Source organism: Gracilinanus agilis, chromosome 2, assembly GCF_016433145.1.
Source record: "Gracilinanus agilis isolate LMUSP501 chromosome 2, AgileGrace, whole genome shotgun sequence".
Taxonomy (NCBI): domain Eukaryota; kingdom Metazoa; phylum Chordata; class Mammalia; order Didelphimorphia; family Didelphidae; genus Gracilinanus; species Gracilinanus agilis.
Window position 1 is genome coordinate 212,084,854 of NC_058131.1, and position 15,063 is coordinate 212,099,916.

The following is a 15,063-nucleotide window of genomic DNA, read 5'->3' on the forward strand; positions in this document are numbered from 1 at the left end:
GTGTCTGCTGGCTATTAAAGATAAACGCATTAGTGGGGGCTTTGAGCTAAGCTTTCACCCGTCCATGGAACCTCAGGGTATCTGGAATCTGGGGCAGCCTCATCTGGGGGACCACTCTATGAGCCGAGGGATACCGGAAGGTGTTTTTTCTTTTCTTTTCTTTTCTTTTCTTTTTTTAAAGGATAACAATACTTGGATCATTATATAGGACTGTGGTGAGGGAAATAATTGGTAAATTTGTAAGTGCAATAGAACTGGGAGCTATTGTTACAGATAGCCAAATCTAGGAGAAGGAAACCATAAAAGAAAGCACTACGCTGGGAGCTGTTTTCACTGGTAATAATAATAGCATTGTAATTAACTGGAAAGGCTTTTTCTTTTTCTTTTCAATTTCCATGTTTTTCTTGGCTAGGATCGACACGTAGCTCTCTTCACATTCTCGAGTCCTGGTGCCCAGGTTCAATCCTTAGTGCAAATTTACCGGGCTCCGTTTTCCAGCCAAGTCCTGCTGGGACGGAAGGGCCTTTGGCAAAACTGCGGCTTTGTGCGCTGCTGCCATCCCCTCTGGCCCCTTACCATTCCAGCACCAGACTTTTTCAGATGAGGAAGAGCGAGCCTTCCTGGCCCGTGTGCTAACTCCTTGGGGCTAGCTCCAAAGTCCTCAAGGTGCTTGTTTCCCCCCCACTTGCTTCCTGCTCCTCCGTGGTCTCTGCCACTCTGGGAAGTTTCTGGAAAACGGACGGGCTGAGGGCTTTTCCCCTTTCAAACCTTAAAATACTCTATTATTAATGTAAGTTATTGTTGTTGGCGCCGTTACTCCTTAGAATGGACAGCAGGTACTTCCCAGGAACCGCGGCTATCCCCCAGACTGGTTAGAATCAAATGAAATACACAGCAAAGTGCATCCTAGACGCTATATAAGTACTAGCTGTGGTTATCCCTGTCCCATTGGGCAGGGACTAGACGCGGATGTGCCGGGGAGATCTGGGGCCGATCCTGCCAGCCTGCCCGGACAGGGTCTTCCCCACGGCGTCAGAATATGCTTTTCTAGCGTTTACTTTACCACGGTGTTTAGTTAAGTGGGAGCCTGGCTCCCCATCAGCCAGCATTCTGAAACACCACTGAGAGGCGGACTAAGAGACCTCTGCGACATCCCCTGCTCCAGTGTCTGCCCCTTTGCACAGGCTTTCCCCTCCAGCCTGGAATGTTCTCCAGCTTCTCCGCTGCCCTTTAGAAGACGTCTCTCCCCATATGATCTCACGTAGATTTTTATGGATATTTTGAATTTATGTCGGTGTGAGTGTGTTGTTTCTGTTGACCAGGCAGTAAGCTCCTTAAGGGATGTATGGAGTATTCTGCGAGAGCTTGCCTCGAGCCCTGCCTTTAGTGTCCACCTTTCACCCAACGCTCATTGGTGGCCACATGAGGGAAAGCCATGTTGGCAGATGGGATAACCGGGACGAGGGTTACCGATGGGCCTCAGACCTGCCTGAGTGGGAATGTCCACTCCAAGCTTGTGAAGGTCCCTGCCGCTTCACATCCCGCCAGCGGAATGGGCAGATGGGGACAGTCTTTCTAACAGTCATCCAGGTGGCTGAAGCAGGAGCTATGGCGCACCTGGAGCTTGGCCAGGGACTGAAGACATTGCGGTCATCCTCAGCGTCCCCATCATCCACTTGACATTTACCTTGCTTTGGACTTTGATGATTGGAAAAGAGAGTGAGGCTGATGACTTTGTGTAACTTCCTCAAATCCAGTTCAAGCACAAATCAAGACATCCCAGCATGATGTTAGGGGTCCTCTTCAAAGGACAAACAACAGTCTCCTTAAGAAAATCTTTTCATTTTCTTCTGTCCATGCCCAGTGCCTGGCACATAATAGGATCTTTTTTAAATTTTATTTTATTTTTTATTGTCATGCAAAAACACTTCCATATTGGACATTGTTATAAGAGCACACTCATATATAACCAAAACCCCCAAATAAAGTCGTAAATAAACTGATGTGAAAGATGATTCCAATAGTTCCTTCTCTGGGGGTGGATAGTATTCCCTATCATGAGTCTTTCAGGATTGTCCCAGATCAGTGCATTGCTGAGAGTAGCCAAGTTTTCACAGATAATCATAGTCCAATATTGCAATTATTGTGTACAATATTCTCCTGATTCTGCTTATTTCACTCTGCATCAGTTCCTGCAGATCTTTCCAGCTTTTTCTGAAATCAACTTGCTTACCATTTCTTATACCACAATAGTATTCCATCACCAACATGTACCACAATTTGTTCAGACATTTCCCAGTTGAGAGATTTCCAATTCCCAATTTCCAATTCTTTGCCACTACAACAAGAGCTGCTATAAATATTTTTGTACAAATAGGTCCTTTCCCATTTTTCATGATCACTTTGGGATATAGACCTAGTAGTGTTATTACTGGATCAGAGTCTGTGCATTTTTGTGGCCCTTTGGGCATAATTCCAAATTGCTCTCTAGAATGGTTGGATCAGTTCACAATTCCACTAACAATGCAACAACACACTTGGCTTGTTATTTGGTTCGTTGATGAATCAGTTGAGAACACTTAGCTGTGGCCTTAGCAGAGAAGAATTTGAAGAGAAATGATTAGTAACACAATGTTCAGCTTCACTATATCTATCCAAAAAGGATTTAAAGAATAGCTACAAAATTTTGGTTTCTCTGAAAACACAAAAGAATGGGTAGAAACATGAGATTAGGTAGTCCATGAACCCTCAAAAGAGGTCCAAGAGAAGCTAGAACCTCTCCCCCACACGATTCATTACAACTACATATAGTAGTAGACACAAATACTACCACAGACATTAATTGCTGTATAGTCACCTCAACCTGTTACTTCATCTGTAAAATGGGGATAATAATGGTAGCTATCTCTCAGAGTTGTTAGAATCCAATGAAATAACCCATTAAGTGCATTGAAAACCTTAAAGTGCTGCATAAATACTAGTTATTATTATTATTATTATTCTGTAGAAGAAATAAAAAAAACCCTACGCAAAAAAAGCAATAATTTAAGAGTAATAAGGAATTAGATTAAATAGGGGCTCCATCTACCACTTGTAGCTGGGCCCAAGATGTGCATTGTTCAGTCACTTTTCAGCCATGTCTGACTCTTTGTGATCCCTTTTGGGTTTTCTTGGCAAAGATAATGGAGCTATTTGCCATTTCCTTCTCTAGTTCATTTTACACTTGAGGAAACTGAGGCAAACAGAGGTTAAGTGACTTTCCCAGGGTCATATAGCTAGTTAGTTTCTTCATGACATTGGGCCTGGTGCTGTATATGTACTATTCCATCGAGCTGCTCCAAAATACAGACCTATTAATTAATTATCTAGGCCTTAATCCTAGTAAATAGGAAACGCTGTTAAAGAATTCAAAAGGGCACGAGAGCTGTTTTAGCCCAGAGGGTCGCCCTTCCTGTGTAGGGGAGGGTGATACTACTTCTGGCAGTAGCTGCCTTTCTGCTGGTTACCGCATGATTGGAGGCCCTAGGAGAGTGGAGCTTACTCGTAGCCCTCATGCACCTACGTACACTGGATGGTCCCAAACTCCTTGTTTACTGGTGGCCACAGGAGCCAGGCAACAAACCTGTATTCTGAAGATGGGTGGCGTATGAGACAATATTTGGAAGTAGAAGAAATTAAAGAAATTAAAGGCAGAGATGCCCAGACTAGAGTTCCTGAGTCACATGAGAGCCACAATGGTGGGTTAGACATTTTCTCCAATCCCAATGATAACTCAAACCTCTCCAAAACAGAAATTATACTCCAAAGATAAAGTCATTTCAGCTGATTCCCCGGTCTCTAGGGCACTCAGAATTCAAAAGAAGACTAAAAAAACTCTCAAAAAGCCAGGAACTGATGGTCCCTGATTGAGCTCACTTAGCCTCCCTTCCCCATCTGCCATCCTCATGGCAACAAAGCTGTACTAACAGAACCAAGGACACAACACAAGCTTACATCAAAACCCATTCCTACAAGACTTCCACCCCTTTCTAGTGCAATGGAGCCTCTAGTTCCAGACTACAGAAGTTTGCCTGGGCCTTGATGTTGAGCTTGGCCACAGACCTTTAGAAACAAGAGCCTGTCGGGGGCTACAACCCGGAGGCACCAATGCTGTAGTGTTGAATTGTCGGTGCCTTAGAGGATCTGTCACCCCATCAGAGAGATGACTGAGCTGGGACGCTGCCTGCAGAGAGTGATAAAAGATGATGGAAGCCAACTGATCAGTTAGCATTTATTAGGTACCCACTCTGTGCGAGGTGCTGTGTCGGGACCTAGTGATACAAGACAAAAATGAAATTCTCTGCCCTCAGAGTACACATATTCTATTAAGGAAAACAACATATATGTATGTAAAAAATGTTTAAAATAAACATAAGGAAATTAGGGGAAGTTGGAGGTTAAAGAGGGGAGACACTAACAGCTGGAAGATGCTGGGATCACGCCCCTGTATTAGTAAATATGACAAGGCTGTGGGCACTCTCTGCTGGGAACTGAAGAGAACTCTAGGTTGAGTAACATAGTGTGGCCACAGCCAGAAGAAAGCCTACAGTATCCCTGATAGGAGCCCACTGTGGGCCATAAGTGCCTGAGACCATACTGGATCCTCGAGATGGGGTAGTTGCCAAATGGAGCTATTGGATGTTCCTCAAACTTACTACTCCACCTTCTACTTTTGTGACTTTACACAGGCTATCCCTTCCATCTGAGTTCACTCCCTCCTTACTTTTGTTCCTTGGAATCCTTGGCTTCCTCCAAGGCTTAGCTCATAAGCTCTTTCCTACAAGAAGCCTTTTAGGATCCCCAGAGATGGTTAGCGCTCTCGCTCCTCTTCAAATAGTCATGATAAGGGGCAACTGGGTAGCTCAGTGGATTGAGAGCCAGACCTAGAGATGGGAAATCCTAGGTTCAAATCTGACCCCAGACACTTCCGAGCTGTGTGACCCTGGGCAAGTCACTTAACTTCCATTGCTGAGCCCTTACTGCTCTCTGCCTTGGAACCAATACACAGTATTGATTCTAAGATGGAAGGTAAGGGTTTAAAAAAAATGTCATGATATACTTATCCTTTTATGTGCTATATCACCCCACAGAATAAAAGCTCCTGGAAGGCAAAAACTATTTTTCACTTTGTCTTTTCATTCCCAGTGCCAATCATAGAGCCTTGCACAGAATAGGCACTTAATATATACTTAATGGATTATCTCAGTTGGCAGTGATATTTTTCGAGAGCTTCTGACATGACACTATTTACTCTGTCTTTATTCTTTTGTGCCGCATGAACCTTATGTGCTTAAAAATGGAGTAGGTGACTACTGGTCATTTCAGAGACCCAAATTCCCCCATTTATCCAAATGGGAATTTATCCAAGGAAACCAAAAGCGGAGAGGAGAAAGAAAATTCAGTCTCCCAAACGTACGTGAATCCTCTGTATGGGGGATAGGAGAGCTCTGACATGAGAGGACAAGGAGAAAGCTCACGTGTGTAGGACGTGATGGCTACATAGTGATGTGGGCTGCCATGAAAAGAGGTGCCCCACTAACCCCGCCAAAGAGCTGTAAACATCAAAAGAGCAAGGAAACAGTAACTAGTTGATTAATATGGGGCCACACTCAGATAAGGCATATGGGTTGCTTAGTTTATAATTACATGAGAAAACTCCTGACATCCCATAACCCAAATTCTTGGGTGAGGGGGCTCAGTTTCCCAGGCACACGCAGGACTAGGTTCCAACAATGCTCAATTTCCATGACTGCCTTCCTTAGAGCCAGCACAGAAAGAGCAAAATTGGACCCGGAACTTGCCCAGGGGTGTTTAACATATCATCAGCATTCCCTTCACATTGTGGTTTTTCACCCCCACCCCCACCCCCAGTGGGCAAAAAAGAGTGAATCTTGGGTAAAGCCACACAGAACCAACTGAACCACTCACTGGTAAAGTGGCATCAGTTCATTAGGAATAACAGGGCAACAACTTCTCAAACAAATGACTCCTTCCTTGGTAACTAATCAAGATAAAAAGCACTGTTGAAAACCCCTGAGGTACTTCCTTATACCTTACTAGCTATACTAGCTATCTCACTATCCCAACTAGCTAACTACCTAGAGCCACTCTATTATTCTCGAGTGCGCTTCCTCACCATGGAATCAGCCTGAGCTGTCAAATTCTTTGGATGAAACTCTAATTTCTCCCCACATGCACAGCACTCCACATACTTGATCTCATTCCATCTTTACAACAACCTTAAGAGACATGTGTTGTGCTGGTGTTGGTCCCCACAAAGGACAGGTGAAAGGATTAAAGCCTGGAGAGAAACAAGTTCCTGGCTCAAGGTCATTTGGTTAGTTAGCATCAGAGCAGGAATTTCAAACCAGACCCAATTCTATGTGGTTTGGGGAGAAAGAAAGATAAAGAAGATAGGTCTGTCCTTGTCCTCCAGGATTCTAAATCTTACAAAACGGGAGATTTCATTGCAGCCTAGTAGCAGAGTTAAGACTAAACAAATAACCAAAATAGAAAACAGAAAAAAAGAAGAAAACCTCAGCCAAGGAATAAAAGGAGTTCTGACCAAAAAACCAAACCAAATTAAAAAAAACAACTCAACGACAACCACCACAATTCCATAATTTTGGAATCCTGGATTCATGGAATCATTGCATTTTAGAACTATGGAATCTCAGAATGGGAAGGGATTTTAGAGATTATTAATCTAATTCCTTTATTTTACAGACAATCCTAACAAAGCTTACTAAGGCATAAAAGGATTTTGACTACTGTCAATGGAGCAAGCTCCCACACAGATGACTAATTGATCTTGGAAATCATAAGAATGTAGTCTTCCAGCTGAAAAGGAGCTCAGAAGCTTCTTCTAGTCAAGGCCAGAGAAGTCACATGGCTAGAAACTAGAAGAGCTTCAATTTGAACCTGGGTCTTTCTTCTGATTCCAAGCCCATTCTCTTTTTCTTGTTGGAATAAGTTTCCTAACAATCACCCTTCCAGAGAAGTTACATAAGTGTTATTATATTTATTTTACCAAAGAGGAAAAATAGGCTTAGGCTGATTAGCTGGCTTAGCCCAAGTTATAGGCTATTGAGCGCAGAATCACAGAACCTCAAGGTTAGAAGGAAGTTCATCTAGTTGAAGCCACATCTGAAGATGCCATATGAAGATTAGCTGGAGGAACTAGGGATGAGAGAATTTTGGAGGGAGGAAAAACTGTCTTCCAAGTTTTCAAAGGAAATGGGAGTTGGAATGGTTCTGCTTGGCCTCAGAGAACAAAATAGCCCCATCTTACAAACGGAAGCCTAAGACACTCCATGGGAGACTTTTTTTGAAGTTTCAAACTTCTTAGATCTGGCCAATCCACCATGTGCAAATTTGTTGTTCATCCTTTGTTTTAGACTAGGACCAATGACATCGTGGGGTGATATCCTGACTTGTGCATGCATTATATTCAAGTGAGGGAGGCAAAAAATCTGGCCCCAGACGCTTCCTAGCTCTATGACCCTGGGCAAGTCAATTAACTCCCACTTTGGCTGACCCTTACCATTCTTCTGCCTTGGAACCAGTACTTAGTATTGATTGTAAGACAAAAGGTAAGAGTATAAAAAAAGAAAAGAAAAAAGATTTAAAGTGGCAGAGTCACACAAAGTCATCTGCCTTACTCTCTCTTCCAGTCATCAAAGTCCGGCAGCAAGACAAAAACTCAAAATGAGTGGCAATGGTTCCAGAGGCACTTCAGTGTCTGACAAGTTCCAAGTGTTCCACACACAGCTCCTGCATCAGCTATCTTTATGGCCACTGGAACAAACTGTTTGCTTCCACCCATTCTGCTAGGGGAAATCTTTCCGAGGTAGGCACCCTCTCAACTAAGGGTTTAGGGTCTGTTGACTACTCTCAACTTGGTTTAGTCCATCTGTAAGACCTCTTGGACTCAGGTGAGAAATGAATACTGGGTGGACACCAAAGGTGGATGAGCAGCTTGAAAAGCTCTCACAAACTCCACACCAGAGGAGCTAGCCCTCCTAGAACACTCCATATCCCTCATTTGCAAATCTCCTGGTTCTTGAAGTACCCAGGGCCCTAGACTATAGTTCATCTGGGCCAGGGGGCTTAGAGTCCCCAAGGACAGCGAGGCAGCCTCTCTTTACCTCCTCTCTGCCACACCAGGGCTCCTAGTCTCCAACAGGTTTTTGTCTCATTTTTTACCCTTGGCTGTTCTTATCCATCACCAGTTCTGACCTCTACCCTGCAGACTCTTAGGGGGAAAGAATCTCATCATGTATTCCACCCAGGCAGGAGAGGCAGAAGGGATTTATCTCCCTCTAGACCAGTGGATCCCAAACTTTTTTGGCCTACCACCCCCTTTCCAGAAAAAAATATTAATTAGTGCCCTGGAAATTAATTTTTTTTTAATTTAATAGCAATTAATAGGAAAGATAAATGCACCTGTGGCCATCACCACTTTCCTGAATCGCTGCAGTACCCACCAGGGGGCAGTGGTGTCCACTTTGGGAATCATGACTCTAGACAGTGTCCTCTTGATTTTAATGTCAAATGCTGGGAGGGAGCCACCTTTCATTGGAGCAAGTCAGCATGGTACAAGTAAATTTGGAGTCTGAGCATGGAGTCCGAGATCCCAACTCTGCCATTTACTATCTGTGTGAGCTCTAGGGGGCTCCAAAATGAGGGGGATAGACATGTGGAATTGATTCTGTGATCCCTTCCAGCTCTCAATCAATGATCCTGTGATAATCCTAATTGAGGTCCTTCCAGCACCAAGCAGAAAGAAGACCATGTTGGAGGGGAATGTCCAGCCAGTAGGCAAGTGTGGTGCTGCGCCATCCTCAGTCTGTTCCAGGTTTTATGGGATCCTGTCTTTTCTTGGAGGCTGCCTATAAGCCTGTAAAATCTCATTGTTTATTTTAGGCTCAAAAGGGCATTTTTAAAGATTTCTTTATAGAAAACACTCTTCTGCCTTTCCAGTTTGGCAGGACATTAGCTTAGCAGTTCTCAGCGACTTCTTTTCAGCAAAAAGAGCTGATTTTCTGATAATGGATCTTTTCTAGAAAATCTCCCAAACTCATTTGAATGAAATAAATGATCTGTGAAGAGCTTCTCCATCTGATATGTCATGTATTCATTTTAAATTCTCAATTTTAAAAAGCCCTCTCCATTCACAAGATCATAGGATTTGTAGCTAGAAGGGACCATAGAAATCATTTAATGCAAGCCTCTGATGGTATCTCCAGCACTTAGCACAAACCCCAGCACAGAGTAGGGGAAGGGGAAAAAACATGTATAGAGCAACTACAATGTGTTAGGTACTGAGATAAACACTTTTTACAAATATTATCTTATTTGATTCTCACAACCACCCCTGGAAAAGGTGATATCATTACCTCCATTTTACAATCGAAGGAACTGAGATGAACAAAGGTTATAAATGACTTGCCCAAGGTCACACAGTAAGCATCTGGAGCAGGTCTTCCCAATTCCAGGCCCAAAGCTCCATCTGCTGCACCACCTTAGCTGCATGGCAGATGCTTCATAAAGGTTTATTGGCATACCGATTTTACAAATAAGGAAAATTGGGCCCAGAGAAGTTATACAGATAATGAATTAAAATACATATTCTCTAAAACTACAATCTATGGAATCTACCATTTTATCTGCAAATATCCAATTAACAAAGAACTCTTGCTTACTAATCTCCCCTTTGATCATCCCCTAACAACTCCAGGGCTATTGCTAGTGCTACAAATGGTGTTAATTCACATAGAATTACTGTTCTGACATTCTAACTTCAGTTTATTTTAATCCATAATGATTCTTTATAATGTAAGAATGTCTATTTTGTTTGCTTGTTTATTTAATGGTTCCTCTTCTGAAAATCAACTCTGCATCCCAAGACTGGATGTACTAAAGAGAATGGAAGAGGTGACTCAGAAGGGAGTTTTGACATTGACTAGGGGAGAAGAGACAATCAGCTTCCTGAGAGCCAAAGAGAGCTCAATTGCTGCCCCAGAGCATCCTCTAGTGTTCAAAGGTAGTTATGGCATGCGGGAAATGAGCGCTTGATGGACAGTCCCTGCTCACAGTTGCTGAATAGGCTCAGGCCCTGGTAAAACAATCCCTATATGCGAATAGAGACAAGATGCTCCCTGGGATTCAATTCTGTCTGTGTGCGTCCACCTCCAATGCTCGCCTCTTCTAGTCCTTAGCTGAGTGTCTGCGAGTTGCTTGTCTCCAACAGCTAATCTGAGGATGCTAGGCTTCTCCTGCCAGGAGATCCAGGTGGCAGGCCCTGCCAGAACCTGGGATCCCCTAGCACTGTGTCTGAGAACTCAGGGTCCCCTCCGTGTCTCTAGGAGGCACCAAGGGCTGGCCACCGTGGAGGCAGAGCATAGCATTGCAGCAAAATTCTTTCCCTGCTACTAAATTTTCTTTAGATTCAAGTTGGATTCTTCCAGATTCTAATGATCAAAATGCATTTCACACAGTCATGTCTTTGATGCTCACTATGGCCATGGGAGGTAGTCAGGAAAGGTATTATCCTTGTATTACACATGAAGAAACCAAGTGAGTGAAAATTCAGTGTTGGGGAGTCTTCAGAAAAACAGGCATGCTAATATAGCCCAGGATAAAGGATTGGTGAAATGATCCAACCATTCTGGAAAACAACTTGGAATTATATGAGAAAAGTCACTATAAACTATTCATACCTTTTGACTCAGATGTCTCACTACTAGGCAAGTAGGTAAAAGGCAATCAATCTTTAAGTGCTGATTCCTCTATTAGTACTGTTAGGTGTTGGGGACTCAAAAGCAAAGGTGAAATAGTCCCTACTCTGAAGGAACCTACAACTCAACTAGGGGAGACAGCCTACAAGAAGGTGGGAAACTTCCATTTAGTGAGCACCAGGCACTGGGCTAAACAATTTTTACAAATTGACTTTTTTACAAAGGATCTCATTTAATCCTTACAACCATCTTGGGATTAAGTGGTAGCTACTTCCACCTAATATCTAAAAGCCATAACTTTGTTGTTATTCAGTCTTTTCAGTCTTGTCTGACACTTTGTGATCCCATTTGGGATTCTCTTGGCAAAGATACTGGAGTGGTTAGCCATTTCCTTCTCTCACAGATGAAGAAACTGAGGCAAACAGAGTAAAAATGACTTGCCCAGGGTCACACAGACAGTAAATGTCTAAGGTCAGATTGACCTCAGGTCTTTCTGACTCCATGTCCAGCGCTTTATACCCTGTGTCACCAAGCTACCCATATTCATCCATAGTTAATAAATAGATAAAAGGTAATTTAGATGTCTCAGTGGATTGAGTGCTGAGGTTGCAGTCAGGAAGACTTGAGTTCAAAACTGACCTCAAACACTTATTAGCTATTTATATTGTACATATATACTACTGATATTATGCACATACACATATTTACATATACAAATACACACAAAGCAAAATGATACAATAATATGCTTCTTTTCATAGTTTAAATGAACAAAGAAGCAAAACTTTAATAATGATGAAAAATGACATTCTCCTCCAAAGAAAAAAAAATAATGGCATCTGAATGCAGACCAAAAACATGCTATATTTCACTTTTCTTTCTTCTTTTTTTTTGAGAACTCTTCCACAAAATGACTAATATAGAAAAATGTTTTATATGATTGCACATGTAAAATCTAGATTCTATTGTTTACTGTCTTAGGGGGAGGAGAAAGAGAGGGAGAGAATTCAGAACTCAACATTGGCAAGTAAAAAATAAGTGATTCAAGCAAAAACCAAAAATGGTGTTTCTAATTTATTGACAGCCCAGTTCTATTAGCACAAGCAACAAAGTCAATGTCAGAATTCCTTAACAAATTTTAAAGCAAATGTAGTTTTTTGGGATTTAATTCTTTTTTTTACTAAACACATCACATTGAACTATGACACTAAGAACATGTAAATAATTTCATAGCACCTGCTGCTTAAACGAGGGAAGATTTTGACTGGAAGAAAAAATTAATCTTTTAAGTTGTTTTTTTCTGTTGGGATCTTATACTGATGTCTTAAGAAAAACTATCTTACATCTTCTTTCCTTACTTTTGGGTTTTGACCATGGGGAACTATGGTACTCTGAGTAGATCCGTCTCTCCTCTCCTTTCTTATAGTAGTATTTTTAAAAAATTATTACATGCTATAAATATGGTTTAAAACATGTTTAAAAATGAATCTGGTTTTGATTTCTAAACTAGAGCAGTGTGAATGTGACAAAATTATAAATTTCCCTTAAATTATCTAGTCAAATTTTTTTCCTCAAATCCAGATTCTCTGATGAAATTTTTTTCATTTTATAAAAATAGATTTTTCTTGACACTCATTTTCAGCATTGAGAATATCTCTTTGGCAGCATTAATAATATCAAATTGTTAGTATCATCAGATGCACCCGGGGCCCCGTGCCCCTAATAGTCGGCTACTGAGTTCAAAGGATATAGAAAAAAGGAAAAAGAAAACTTTAAAAATTGATCAAGTTTCTTATTTCCTGTTTTGCAAATTTTATTATTCCTCTTTAATTTGAAGTTGGAGGGGTTTACCAATCTGATTGGAATAATTTTTTTAAAGGGAGAATTTTTTTTAATTCCATTGCTTTGTATAAATTGTGTTTGTCATGGGTCTATGGGGATATGATTGGGGATGTAGACTCTAAATGATCCATCCGAATGCAAATATTAATAATATGGAAATAGGTCTTGATCAATGACACATGTAAAACACAGTGGAATTGCTTGTTGGCTACAGGAGAGGGTGGGAGAAGGGGAGGGAAAGAACATGAATCAGGTAACCATGGCAAAATATTCTTAATTAATTAATTGAAGATCTATAATGGGGTTAACTAATTCATTAATTGTGTGTGTGTGTGGGGGGGTGTGTGGGTGTGGGTGTGTGTGTGTGTGTGTTAGTCTGTGTCTGTGTGTATGTGTATGTTAGCTGGCTAGGTAAAAATCCCCATACATCATCATTGATATAGGTCCTATTCAACAATGACAGCCATGAAAAAACATTCAGTGCATCAAGGGTTTGTTTTATTTTTGGAGTATTATACAAAACCCTTTCCTGGTACATCTCGAGATATCCAATGTTCTAATATTTAAGCAACACCGGCTTATAAATATAAAGCTCAAAGTTTGAACATAAGTCTGAAAAAGTTTTGTTTTCTCTCCTCTTCCTCCTCCCGTTTGAGTAAGCCGGTGTTGCTTAAATATTAGAACATTGGATATCTCGAGATGTACCAGGAAAGGGTTTTGTATAATACTCCAAAAATAAAACAAACCCTTGATGCACTGAATGTTTTTTAATGTATATATGTGTAATTAAAAAAAGTAATATATATTACTTTTATAATACATATATATCATGTTATAGCATAATATATAATATAATAATAAGGATATTAAATTCATATTTGTGCATTTTCTTGGTTTTTAAGGAAACTTGCAGCACTCAGTCTCTCAGATGTTTTCCGTTAAAGCTGGTGATTGCCATGGTGGCCTCTTCATGAATGGTCATGGTGACAAAACAATACTCCTTGCATTTCTTGGTGTTGATGTTGAAGATGACTTTGATGCTGCTCATAGACCAAAAACTGCCAGAGGACACTCTTGATTGAGTCAGGGTAGAGATAAAAATGCACCAGCTGGTCTCGGTGTACCCTAGGATATTCATTCCAACCAGGCTTGCCATCCTATTAACAATGATGAAAAAGAACTCTTTATACTCTAAGCCATTTTAAGCAAGCCATCCAGCCTGAATCTCTGGCCCTGGTGATGCAGAGGCCCTGTGTCTTCTCTTGGGTGAATGGTAGAGTTGGGCGAGCTGGACCTGGCTCATCTTCTGGCTGATGCTGTTGGCAAACTTCACAGTAATGGGTTTGGTAGAAGTGTTGGGCTTCTGGTCAGTCCTTCAGGCCATTGATGGCTTCTTCTGCCTCTATTTTCTTGTCAAAACAGATGCATCACATGCCTCTAGAAACGCCAATGACTTCATCCACTAGGATACATGAAAGGTGATAATGCAGCTCTACTGTGGGAATAGCTACTCCAGTTCTTTCTGGGTCACCATTTTCAGGAAGTCATTGATGCACAAGTTTGCATTCTGGATAGATGCTGAGCTTGGATGAGCTTTAGAGACTTTGATGGTTTTCAGATGGAGTTGGAGTCCATTTAGTGTTAATCCCTTTCTCTGCATCTTTTGGATTAATATAGTTAACAAATCCATACCCTAAACTCTGTCCTGTGATCTTGTTGTACATAAGCTTGTAGGACTCGGGCTCCCCAGTGCTTCCAAAGAGGCTTTGGAACTCCTCTTGTGTCATGTTCTGGGGCAAGTAGCTGACAATGAGGTTGTCTAGCTGTTGTCCATGGTGACATGGTTTGCATGGGGCAAAGGGAAGTTTTGGCTATTGATGGATGGTCAGATGGTTGTGTTGGCTGTAGGACCATTTAATACTTGAGGCTCCATAGTGCTAATTATCCCAGATCAAAACCTAGTAACCTATCTTCTTGGGATAACCCACACAGCACTCATTAAGGATCTGATTCTTTAAGTGCATCTTCTCTATGGCAAGGGTCCTCCTGGCTGTTTTAGTTCTTCTTAAGGATCTTGTTCCCTCAGTCCAAAGACTCAGGATGAAAAATACCATTCTCTTCCAGAGAAAGAAATTATAGAATCTGAATGCAGACCAAAACATGCTAGATTTCATTTTCTTCTTTTTTTATTTGAGATCTCTTCCACAAAATGACTAATATGGAAAAATGTTTTACATGACTGCACATACATGTAAAACCTATATCGAATTGTTTACTGTCTCAGGGAGGGGAAAGGAGAAAGAGGGAGAGGGAGGGAGAGAATTTGGAACTCAATTTTTTTTAAATGAATGCTAAAAATTGTTTTTGCATATAACTGGGGAAAAAGAAAATATTATTAACAAAAATTTTTTTAATCTTGCCCCCATAGTTGATCTTGGATTTG

The 15,063-nt window shown here is 41.3% G+C and overlaps 1 pseudogene; it reads right to left on the minus strand.

Moving 5' to 3' along the window:
• Positions 1-4,028: 4,028 nt before the first annotated feature.
• LOC123233480 lies at positions 4,029-14,559 on the minus strand (annotated as a pseudogene).
• Positions 14,560-15,063: the final 504 nt, after the last annotated feature.